Here is an 11,152-nt window from a genome sequence, read left to right as displayed (position 1 = left end):
GTTGTCCCAGGTGCTGCAGCTGACATCATCTTCTGATTAGGACAGACTTTGGCCTTTCTTATCTTTTCAATGAGACAGTTTTTTTTCTTTGTCATCTTCCCTCTGGGAGAGCTCTTTGTCATTCCTGTCTTCCCCTTGGGACAGGTCTTGGTCTTTCTCCTGTTCCTGTTCCATTGTATTTCCCATGTGAGACCTCTTTGTCATTGTCATTTTCCTACTAGGACATGCCTTTGTCAAAATTATCTTCTTCTTGGGACATGTCTTTGTCTTCCTGCTGGGTAAGTTTTTTGTCATTGTCCTCTTCCCTTTTGGAGAGGTCTTTGTCACTCCTGTATTTGCCTTGGGACATCTCTGTCATTCCCATCTTCCTCTTGGGATCTGTCTTTGTCATTGCTGTATTCCCATTATGACAGCTCTTTATCACTGTATTTTTCTCACTGTGGCAACTCTTCATCTCCTGCATACTCATTAAGACAGATCTTTCTCATTGTTGTCTTGCCTTTTAGCCAGTTCTAAGTCTCTTGTCTTCATTTTGGGACAGCTCTTTGTCCTTAACGTCTGCTCTTGGCAGAGCTTTTGCTATCCATCATCTTCCCACTCTTTCTCTTCCTCACATAAGGTGGCACAATTGAAAAATTTGGTTCCAGAAGCTCTAGCACCTTCTGATGACCCATGATTTTTTCAAAATCCTGGAAAATTTGTCTGGCTTTCCTGAGCAGGAGCAGTCTATACTCTGCACAGGCTTGGCTTCTTATCTTCACTTCCTGTGAATGCTCTGTCTTGGACACAGTGCTCAGAACCTTTTTAGCTTGTGGTGCGCCAGCAGAGACCTGCTGCTTAGGTTACATTTAATGATGCTGCTCTATCCTGCATCTCTGCCCAGGGAAGCTGATATAGCCATGCTCTGTGCCCAGTCTCAGCATTCTACTGTGTCTCTGGCTCCACATGTAGTTCTTGTGAGGGATGTCATGCATACGGATCTGGTTCTGGTCCTTCGCACCTGCAACATAGGCTTCGTGGTGGTGTACAGTCCTCAAGTTCTGAACATCTATGGCTGTGACCCGCTCACTGTGGATGCCCTGAGCAATGGGGCTGTTGTTGGCTGTGGTGATGGCTGTTTTCTGGCCCCTGGCCGAAGCAGTCAGCTGCTGGATTCTGCTGGCAGAGGAGGTAGCTTGTGTGTACAGGAGTGCTGCCACCTGTATTGTTGTCAGATGGGCTGTCTCTTCCGGTGTCACTCTGGTGTGGACAAGACAGTAACACACTGTACCAGGCTGTTTCATCTACAAGAGAAGCTGAGGAGAGAGGCTGCCAGACTGTGGTCCTTGCTCCTGCCCCATCTGTTCCTCCTGCCTGCCTTGTCCGCAGTTCCTTGGGGTGGGAAGATGTTAAAACCTGCCTCTGGCTGCCTTGCAGTATTGCCAAGATGCATCCAGCCATAATAACCTTTGCTTTATGGTCCTTGTCTACTATTGTCCTTTAATAAACTTCTTAAATTTTCACAAGAGAGTGAACATGTTTTTCACTGCAAGACCCTTTGAAATGTAAACCAGGATTTATTCAATTGAATCATGACTGCATGCTGTGTCCAAGTTCTTTCTACAAATAGTGTGCAGGGAAAAACCAGAACTCCACATTGCTTGTGATATGTATTGAATTATTGGGGATTAAATTAAAAATGAGATGAAAGTGAGGGAATTGCTTCTAATTGTAAATATTTTTGTCCTGAAGGAGCCATCAGCTCTGTCCCGAGACTTTAGTTAAAATTATACCCATCCCAAGTTACCCTATCAACCAGGGAAGCCCTCAGCACTCGGCGATGGCTGCCGGCAAATCCTCAAACTTTTACTCGCACAGGGACAAGGCCCTGCACTCGGTTGTAACCTAGATTCACTTTTTCCTACAGTGGGGGCTCCCTCTCTTTATCTCTCTTCAGCTTGGATGCTTGCATTTCTTTCTAAGTAGCCTTGAATTTCCTTTGTTCTCTCTACAGGACTTTTTGGAAGCACAGAAGTTAACAGACTACAGAAGCTTAAATATTATACATCAGCTAAATCCAAAACTGGTTTCTTCCCAAGTTAAATTCCCAACCTCCTGTCTCATCTGCGCTGTTTGGAATTTTAGGAAGCGGCAGCCCATGGGAAACAAAGCTCACCATCCCAGTTTCCTTACATCAGTTTGCCAAAGGCATTTGGCACTCCCAGTTCTTGTTGCCTGCAGGTTTGGTCTCGGGGTTATGGGGTCCATCCTCCTAACCCTTACCTCCTCACCTCACCCCTCCTCTAGTGTGTTCCTTTTTCTCCCCCTAATACTTACTCTATTTTCCAGCCGGGCCTTCACCCCTCCCTACAATACTGCCTGCTCCATCCCTCACTCCACCCTTCACTCCTCCCCACCACCCTCCCTGCTGCATCCATTACTCCACCCACCTGTTACTCCCTCCAGCAGCTGGTGGGAGCCTGAAGTCTTGGAGGACAGTGCAGCTTGTAGGACAGGCGGGGACAATGTCTCTGGGCTGCAGGGTGTCACAAGGGGCTGAGGGGGGTGGGCTGGAAGGGTGACACAGAGGATGGGGGCAGCTGACAGGTAGAAGGGGTATTTAGGAGCAAGTGCAGGGCTCCAGAGTGTCACAGAGATGATGAGAGGCTACTCTAGGGAACTTGAGGGTGACAAGAAGAGGCTCAGGGGGAGCAGATGCCTTGAGGGGAAAAGTGGGGGGTGCCTGAGGGTGATAGGTGAACCAGCCTTCACATCACCCTTAACCTCACCCTAAAAACCACCCCTGCCTAGGTGGAGAACGCACAGCGGAGGTTAGGGGGTCAAGGGACAAAGTCAGGGGCTGGGGTGACACACAGGCATTCTGGTGAGGGCAAAGAGGGGAGGCTTCAGGGGTCACACAGGTAGGACCAGAGACACAGAGTAGCAGGTAGAGTTAGGGTACAGGTGCAGAAGCCCTCACCCCAGCTCTAACCCTAAACAGCACCCGTAGGACACCAGTTTTCCCCAACAGCAGCATAAGGCAGCAACTGGAATAATAAAAGGTAGCAATGATGTTTGTGGGCTAGAGAGTGAAAGCTAAGAACTGGTGACTGTGCAGTTCTGTACGGTTTTCTTTTAGGGTTCTTTTCAGGGCTTGAAAAGGAGATTTTGAGGGGTTTTTGTGGGATTTTTTAGGGATTTTCTGGGAATGTTTAGGATACTTTTAGGGTTAAGAGATTTTTTTGGAGTATTTTAAGGGCTTTCTTAGTACTTTTTAGAATTTTTTGGGGGGGTTGGGTGTTTTTAGGGCTTTTTTAGGACTATTGAGGGTATGTGGAAGACTTTTTGAGGACTAGAGTATTTTTGCAGTATTTGAGGGAATTTTTAGGGGTTTTTAAGAGGTCTTACCAGGGCATTTTAAGGATTTTTGGGGTATTTTTTCAGCTCATTTAGGACTATTTAGGGATTTTTTTAAGGTTCTTTGGGGATTTTTAGGGATTTTTAGGGGATTTTCAGTATATTTTAACAGTATTTGAGGTATTTTTAGGTGTGGATTTTAGGGCATTTTGAAGAGGGGTTTTAGGAGTTTTTAGGGTTTTTTAGGGTCTTTTTCATGGCACAACACACGGAGGCTGAGGCATGGCACTGTGGGGCGCTTGAGGGTGACAGAGGCCGGGAGCCGAGGGTGGAACAGGGAGAGGGGACAGCAGGTGACACACGAGATGCTGAGGGTGGCAGGCGCAGCCGAGAGGTGACACAAGCTGGGGGCTGAGGTACAAAGGAGAGGGGTTAAGGGTGACACACAGGAGCTGAGGGCTGGGGGGCAGAAGGAGGGGTTGAGGGGTAAAGGGAGAGGGCTTGAGGGCTGGACAGTCCCATGGAGATCAGGGCTACAAGGGTACACCTTAGGAGGTAAGTTAGAGTACAGGTGCACCACCCCTCAGTCCAGCCCTTACCTCCCCCTAACCAGCCCCCCCAACAGCAGCCTTTTCCCCCAAGAGCAGCACAGCACAGCAACCCTAACAGTGAGATCACCCCAGAACCCTCCTGGTGGGACAAGACAGCAACCCTCAAACCAGGACAATGACAGAACCCTCAGAGGACAAGAAAACCCACTGCAAAAAGTTAGTGATGGCATCTGCGGGCTAGAGAGCAAGAGGTAGAGTTTGGAGGCTGAGCATGTCTTTTGGAGGTTTTTTCCAGGACTTTTTAAGATATTTAGGGGATTTTGGGAGGTTTCTTAAGACTTTTCTGGGATTTTTTTTGGGTATTGTTGGGGCCTTTTCAAAGACATTTTAGGATTCTTCAGCGTATTTTCAAGATTATGGTCAGGGTCAGAGGAAACACCCTCTGAAAAGGCAAAGTTTTAGGACTGCAGTGGAATGCTTTAGAAGGGGGCCAGCAGTGGCACAGTGGGTTGGGTCCCACACTGCCAGTCCGAAGGTTGTAAGTTTTAGACCCAGCTAAGTTGCTGTAGTTAGGGTTAGATGCTCTCAGCTTTGGTCTGGGAGAACTGCATAGAAAAACTCACCCCCTGAGTTTCCTGATGCCAGTTTGCAGGAGGTGCTTGGCCAGGGCAGCCTGAGTTCTTGGCAGGGGCAGTTTTGCTCCTGGAGAAATCCTGCGCTGGCCGTATTCCCTGCAAAACCAAACCCACTCCTGCCGTGTGCCGTTGTCCATTCACTGGAGGCATGTGGCACTCCAAGGGCAGCAAGAGTTCTTGGTGTTGGTAGCTGCAGTCTGCGAGAAATTGCTCTCTGTCTGCAGTTTTGGAGGCCAAATCCCAGTTTTAGCCACTGGCACACAGAGAGAAAGACTGTTAATTTCCTTGGAAAGGAAAGTCTGACACCCCATTGTTAAAGGGGCAGACAAAGGGCTGTGTAGGGGAAGGAGCTCCCCACAGGACCTTTCTTCACCTCGCCCCCTACTCCAAGGTCTAGCAGCCCCCCATGTGACCAACTGCTTTCAGAGGGTTACCCAGGCACACCTGCACAGGGAGCTGCTAGTCCAGAGGAGCTCACGGGGGTCTCCCAACCGCCCCTCCTGGAGCTATGGTTGGAGCATCCAGCAGGGTCTAGGGAGCAGCCAGACCAACCTGGGCATGGAGCATCGCTCGAGAAATGCCAAGGGAAGGGCCCTCTCGCCAAGGGGCAGCATCTGAGCTGGCCAGACAGCACGTGGGGTTCCAGGGGAGAGATTTCAACTTTCCCCTTTTACTGTGTCAGTCCCTCCCCAGAGCCCCCAGACCCTCCACAGCACTCCCAGAAAAGAGAGGTTTTATTAGGAGAAAAAGGGTTAAAAAAACAGGGAAAAAGCCTCCTTTTCCATTATTTTTTGTGCTCAAATTGTGAGGGACTCTGCTTCCCCTGCAATTTTAATGGTCTCAGTTGAAAGAATCCCTGCCTTTTCTATGCTGTTAGGGCTGTTAATTGACAGGGAGTCCCCATTTTTCATATATTCCAGTTTAAATAGAAGGGGAAAACCTTGGTGATGTTTTTTATGGGTTTGAGTTAAGGGTAACAGCCCCCTTTTTCTTGTCCTAAGGCCTAAAGCGAGGGGGAAGCCCAGCTGTCCCACCATCTTAAGGGTTTGAATTGAGGGGAAAATCCATCTTTTTTCATCCCTGGACAGATTTAAAGTGAGGAAAACCCCTCTTTTCCCAATACTCCAGGAAATTAAATTAAAGGGCAGAAGCTATTTATTTGCCTTTATATTAGTTGCAGTAGAGGTAACTGCCCCATTTCCTCATTTTAAGGGGCCCACTTGAAGGAAGCCCTGCCTTTTTCAGCATTTTAAGGGTTTAAAACTACATTTTTTTTCTGTGCCCTAGTACCAAATATCTCAGAGAAGGGTGAGCCTGGCAAGTATTTAACCCTTACACTGCCCAGGAGGGTACTATTTTTCTTATTTTTGTTTATAATGCAGGTAGCCATAATTAGAGGCCCTAAGGTGACTTAGACTATACATATTATTAGTATTCTTTGCCACCCTACTTAGTCACATGTGAAGTACTAAATAGCCACTAAAGAATAATTATGTAAGTTAACAAATTACCCAATTTATCCAGTTTTGCTGCCTAAACAGAAAGTCTTACTTCTTGCCAGTTTTCTGCCCTTTTTTCCCAGGTAGTTGCAGTAAAAAAGAAAGCATTTTCATTTCCTTACATAGTTTTCTCCTTTATCAAGTCCTTTACTCCCCTTGAATTCAAGTCAGAGGAGCCAAACAGCTGTAGCTGCTCTGAGGCCTTTTAAACCTGGTGGGCTTTGCCCCCTCCCTTTTCCTGGGTGCCATGGGAAGGAGAGGTGGTCACCATCAGGGGTATTTTAACCCCAGCCTTTGCTAAGGGCCTTCATTCCCTCTCTGGAATCATTCAGCATAAGAGGTCTCCTCTCATTTCAGTGAAGAGGCTCTTTCAGTTTATCTCACTTTGTTTTCAGTAGGTGTTTCTGGGCATCTAAAGCAACAGAGGCTTTGGAGATACTGAAGCAAACAGCATTGAACACAGTATTTAAGTTTGTGATTTTGGGTTGCGTGTTCAGGCATGGTAAGGTGCTTTTGTAGTTTCTGGTTTTGTTCGTGGTTTTGGTTGGGGTTTTTTCTGATTTTTTTTTTTTTTTCCTCTGAGAAGTGCAACTCCCTGAAATTCCAGATTGTGTCAAGTGCAGCACTTTTTTCAACAGGCTTGTGTCACAAAAAAGGATGTGCCCAGTTTCAAAGATGATGTTTGAGATTGAGGCTTCAGATGAGTTGAGGATTGTGACTAGGAGAGGGAGGGTGAGCAAGTATCTGGTTAGGAGTTATTGGTGGAGGGGGGTGGGGTTTGAAGGCAGCAGGGTGAGAAACAGTGCCTATTCAAAGGCCTCTCAAGGCTTTTTACCCGTGTAGTAGAGGCATTCACATGTCTTACAGCACACAAGCTCATCCACTGCAGTCACAGAAATGCCATGTAATTTTGTGGTTTTGCCTCTCTCTAACCCACATGCCATTCATAATAACAGGCACAGCCTTGGACTCAGGATGAAGCTGGAGCCTTGAGGACCCAGGTACATTCTGGAGAGGGCAGGTAGCTGACTTGGTGGGAGTTGGCCCACATAACACTAAATTAATATATTGTTTTTGGTTTTCTTTATTGTAGCTGAGTGAGAGGCTAACAGGTGGTCATGGGGCCCTCCAAGGCAGACTCATTTGAGGTCCAACATGGACTCACGTCACCAGTCACCCAAAAGATAAGCCAGGGGCAGCAGGCTGAAGATAGGATGATAGGAGAGTACTGGGTTGGAAATTCCTGGGACTGATGTAAAAATTAGCAGATGGTAAAGGGATGTCCTCTAGGAAGCCTCTTAGGATAGCTAAACAGAGAGGCTCTACTTTTGATTGCAGCTCTAGGGTGTGCAGTGCAGAACAGTTCCAGTCTGTGTTGTGTACTGTGTTACCTAGTGTGTCTTTGGGATCAGATATCTCTGCCTTTTCCCCTTGAGGCCCTTATCACAAGTATCAGCCATCATTTCTAGGTTCTCGAACTTTCACACTCCTCGGCATGATGTCTGAGTCACTTCTCAGAAGCATCGCGTTGGACATCTTTTGAGGCCTTGTTCCCAGCTGTATCGCCATCCATCCCTTCTAGCTGTAAGTTGTAATGTCCTGGGCCTTAGAAGATTGTATGATATGGAGAGCATTCTAAATGTAGCATTTTCTCACAGCCATCTTGATCATCGTGACCAACAGTTCCTATAACAAGTCACTCTGTTCCAGTCTTTTCTTCTGCTCCTTGGAGGAGCCTCATGCATCCACTCTTGCATTAGCAGAAGTCATCTCTTTTGGCATCCTCTCACTCCTTGCCATTATTAATCTTGCCAGGAATTTTTCTCATCCTTGTGTCGCACTGCTTGCAGCATAATATGTTGTTTGTGTTCATCGTCCCCTTGTTTGTCATATTCAATGTCACAGGTGTCCACGCATTTGTGCCGGAGCTGCTCTGCCCTGCTGCATAGCCTGTTGTAATAGCAGAAGTCCCAGGGATTACAGTTTGTAATGTGGGGTGTAGTTGGACTCCAGGTGATATTCCTAGACTGACACAAGATGTTTGGAGCTGTGAAGTTTTGACTTTTGTCCTAACTTTTTTTCAGATGCAGAAGGATAAAATCCATGGCAGAGCACCCCATTCTGGGTGAGGGGGTTGCCACAAGCAGGCCAGTCACTGTTTGTCTCTGCAGGGGGAGTGTCAAGTGTGACTCTGTTACAGCACTGTTCTTTGTCTTTATTTTTAGGAAGCAAAGCCGGATATCAACAGTCAAGGTCAGGTGGGCAAGATGAGCAGTGACCAGCAGAGAGAAGTAGCTATTGCGCGGGTCTCAATTTCTGGTGCAGCACTAAGCATCCATTCTTGTTTGTGTGCTTTAGGCAATCCACTCGGAGTATGCCAAGCCCCGTCACCAACCGGCCGATAGCCTGGGTTTGCTGCTCTTCTGAAGTCTTTGGAAGTATTACAGGACTTGGTGATGGAGCCTTTGCTTTTTCTATTCAGAGGTGTCACCCAGGTAGCCTTTGGCCACAGCCAAGGAGTTGCGGTGAGTCAGGGAAGTAGAGAGGAAGAAAAAGAGTCCTCTCAGGTTTCAGCAATGGCACATCATCCCTGGCTTCTTAACCCAGGCATACCCTGCAACGACAGCATCGGCCTCTGAGCGTGGCTGAAGACTGCAGCCCAAGGAGCTGGGCGTTCTTAGGAGATGGTGAGTAGCAGAATTGGTGGGTTTTGGCCAATGTGCTGCTAAGGTCTTGCAGTGATGTTTGATTTTCTTTAATGTAGCTGACTAGAAGACAACAGCCTGGTCACAGCAGGGACTTCCCAGCCGGTGAGGTGGCCTTCTTTTGCACCTGACATGAACTGGCATCCCCAGATGTCCGAGAGATAAGTCAAGGGCTATGAGGAGATGAAAGTGGGGTGCTGGGTTGGGATGCACGAGGAGGGGTTTTTGAGTCCGCTTTGGAGAGGGGGATGTCCTTGAAGCGGCCCCTTATCCCACATAATAGGGAAGTGTCACTTTGGACCACAGTGCCAAGGTGTGCAGGGCAGAGCAGTCCCGGTGTTTATTGTCACTTGTCTATTGTGCCTTATGTGTGTCTGGGTGTCTCATCTCTTTTACCATAGCCTTTTGAGGGGCCTGTCAGAAACCTTGGCACCATTCTTAGCAATCCTGATCTCTGCATTCCTTGCCCTGGCAGCCATGCCATAGAACATTTGACTTGGGTGCTCAGACAGGTATCGGAATCGCATCTCTCTTTGGAAGCATCCAGTCAGATGTCTTTTCAGGTCTTGTGCTGAGCTGTATGGACAGCTATGCCCCGCCTGGATCCATTATGGCGGATTAGGACTTTTAAGAATGTGAGGACAGGTAGAGGATTCTGACTGTAGGATTCTCAGGAGTTCATCTTTGCAGTTTTTGGATGAAATCATTCAGATAGCATCTTCTTCCTCCAATGTTTTCTGAGCCGGTCAGCTTGCCATCAGTGTCCCCTCGGTCATCTCATTTTGCAACCTCTCGGTCCTCGCAGTCATCTTTCTTGCCACGAGATTTCTGTCTATGTTGTGTCCCCATTGTTTGTCAAGTCCTGTCTGTCCTGCGTCATGGGTTTCTGCACATATTTGTGCTGGAGCTGCTCTACCCTGTTGCGTATCCTGGTGCAATAGGACAAGTCCTGGGGACTTGGAATTTGTAACGTGGGGTGGACTTTAGATGGTATTCCTAGATGGACTCAAGATGTTTGGAGTTGTGAAGTTATCCTGCAGCCCTTTGACTTTTGTCCTAACTTCCTTTCAGATGCAGAAGGATAAAACCTGTGCCAGAGCGCCCCATTCTGGGTCAGGGGGGTCCCCCAGGCAGGTCAGTCACTGTTTGAGTTTGCAGCGGAAGTGTAAATGGTGACTGTTACAGCACTGTTCTTTGTCTTTCTTTTTAGGAAGTAAATCTGGATATCAGCAGTCAAGGTGAGCGGTGGAGAGAAGTAGTTGTTATTGCTGAGGTCTCAATTTCTGGTGCAATTAAGTCTCCATTCTCGTTTGTGTTCCCTAGGCAATCGATTCTGAGTATGCCAAGCCCTTGTCACCAACAAGCTGATGGACCGGGTTTGCTGCTCTTCTGAGCCTGCTGGAAGTATTACAGGACTTGTTGATGAAGCCCTGAAATTTTCTATTTAAAGGTGCCACCTGGAGGGCCTTTGGTAACTGCCAAGGAGTTGGGGTGAGTCGGGGAGGAAGGGAGGAAGAGCAAGGGTCCACTCAGGTTTTAGCAATGCCACGTCACCTCATCTTCTCTTAACACAGGCCTACCCTGTGACGATGGTGTCAGCCTCCAAGCGCGGCCGAAGCGTGCAGTCCACGGAGCCGGGCGGTCTTAGGAGACGGTGAGTAGCAGAATTGTTGTGTTTTGGCTGATGCGCTGCTAAGGTCTTGCACTGATGTTTGGTTTTCTTTTATGTAGCTAAGAGACAGCAGCCCAGTGCCAGCACGAACTTCCCAGACAGCTTGTACATGACAGGGATTAGCATTCCCAGATGTCCAAGAGGTAAGTCAAGGGCTAGAGGGAATGAAAAGGGGCTGCTGGATTGGGACTTGCTGTAAGGGGTTTTTGAGTCAGCTATGGAGATGAGGATATCCAATAAGTGTTCTCTTAGGCCACATAAAAGGAAAGTGTCAGTTTTGATCAGAGTGCTGAGCTGCGCAGGGCAGAGCAGTCCTGGTGTGTCGTGTCACTTGTCAATCGTGCCTTGTGTTGTTTGGGTATCCCATGTCACGTCTTTTACCTTAGCCCTTTGAGGGACCTATCAGAAACCTTGGTACCATTCTTAGCATCCGTGATCTCTGCGTTCCTTGGCCTGGCACCCATGCCATAGAACTTTTGATTTGGCAGCTCAGCCAGGCATTAGAATCTCTTCTCTCTTTAGAAGCATCCAGTCAGATGTCTCTTCAGGTCTTGTTCTGAGCTGTATGGACAGCCGCACCCCACAAGGATCCACTACGGCGCATTAGGACTTGTAAGAGTGTGAGGTTAGGTAGAGGATTCTGACTGTGGGATTCTTGGGCATCCATCTTTGCAGTTCTTGGACTAAATCATTCAGTTAGCATCTTCTTCCTCCAGGGTTCTCTGAGCCTCATCAGCTCTCCATTGGTCTCACC

At 47.8% G+C, this 11,152-nt stretch overlaps 1 long non-coding RNA gene across 1 annotated transcript; it reads left to right on the top strand.

The window, feature by feature from the left end:
• Window positions 1-8,116: 8,116 nt before the first annotated feature.
• Window positions 8,117-10,541, top strand: LOC108963277 (uncharacterized). Its single transcript, XR_007780453.1, has 6 exons — window positions 8,117-8,546; window positions 8,629-8,708; window positions 8,786-9,964; window positions 10,050-10,217; window positions 10,301-10,380; window positions 10,458-10,541. It is a non-coding gene; the product is annotated as an uncharacterized LOC108963277 (long non-coding RNA).
• The last annotated feature ends 611 nt before the right edge of the window (window positions 10,542-11,152 follow it).

The sequence above is a fragment of the Serinus canaria genome, chromosome Z (genome assembly GCF_022539315.1).
Source record: "Serinus canaria isolate serCan28SL12 chromosome Z, serCan2020, whole genome shotgun sequence".
Lineage (NCBI taxonomy): Eukaryota > Metazoa > Chordata > Aves > Passeriformes > Fringillidae > Serinus > Serinus canaria.
The sequence above is the reverse complement of the archived record's forward strand: the minus strand, read 5'-3'. Positions and strand labels throughout refer to the sequence as shown.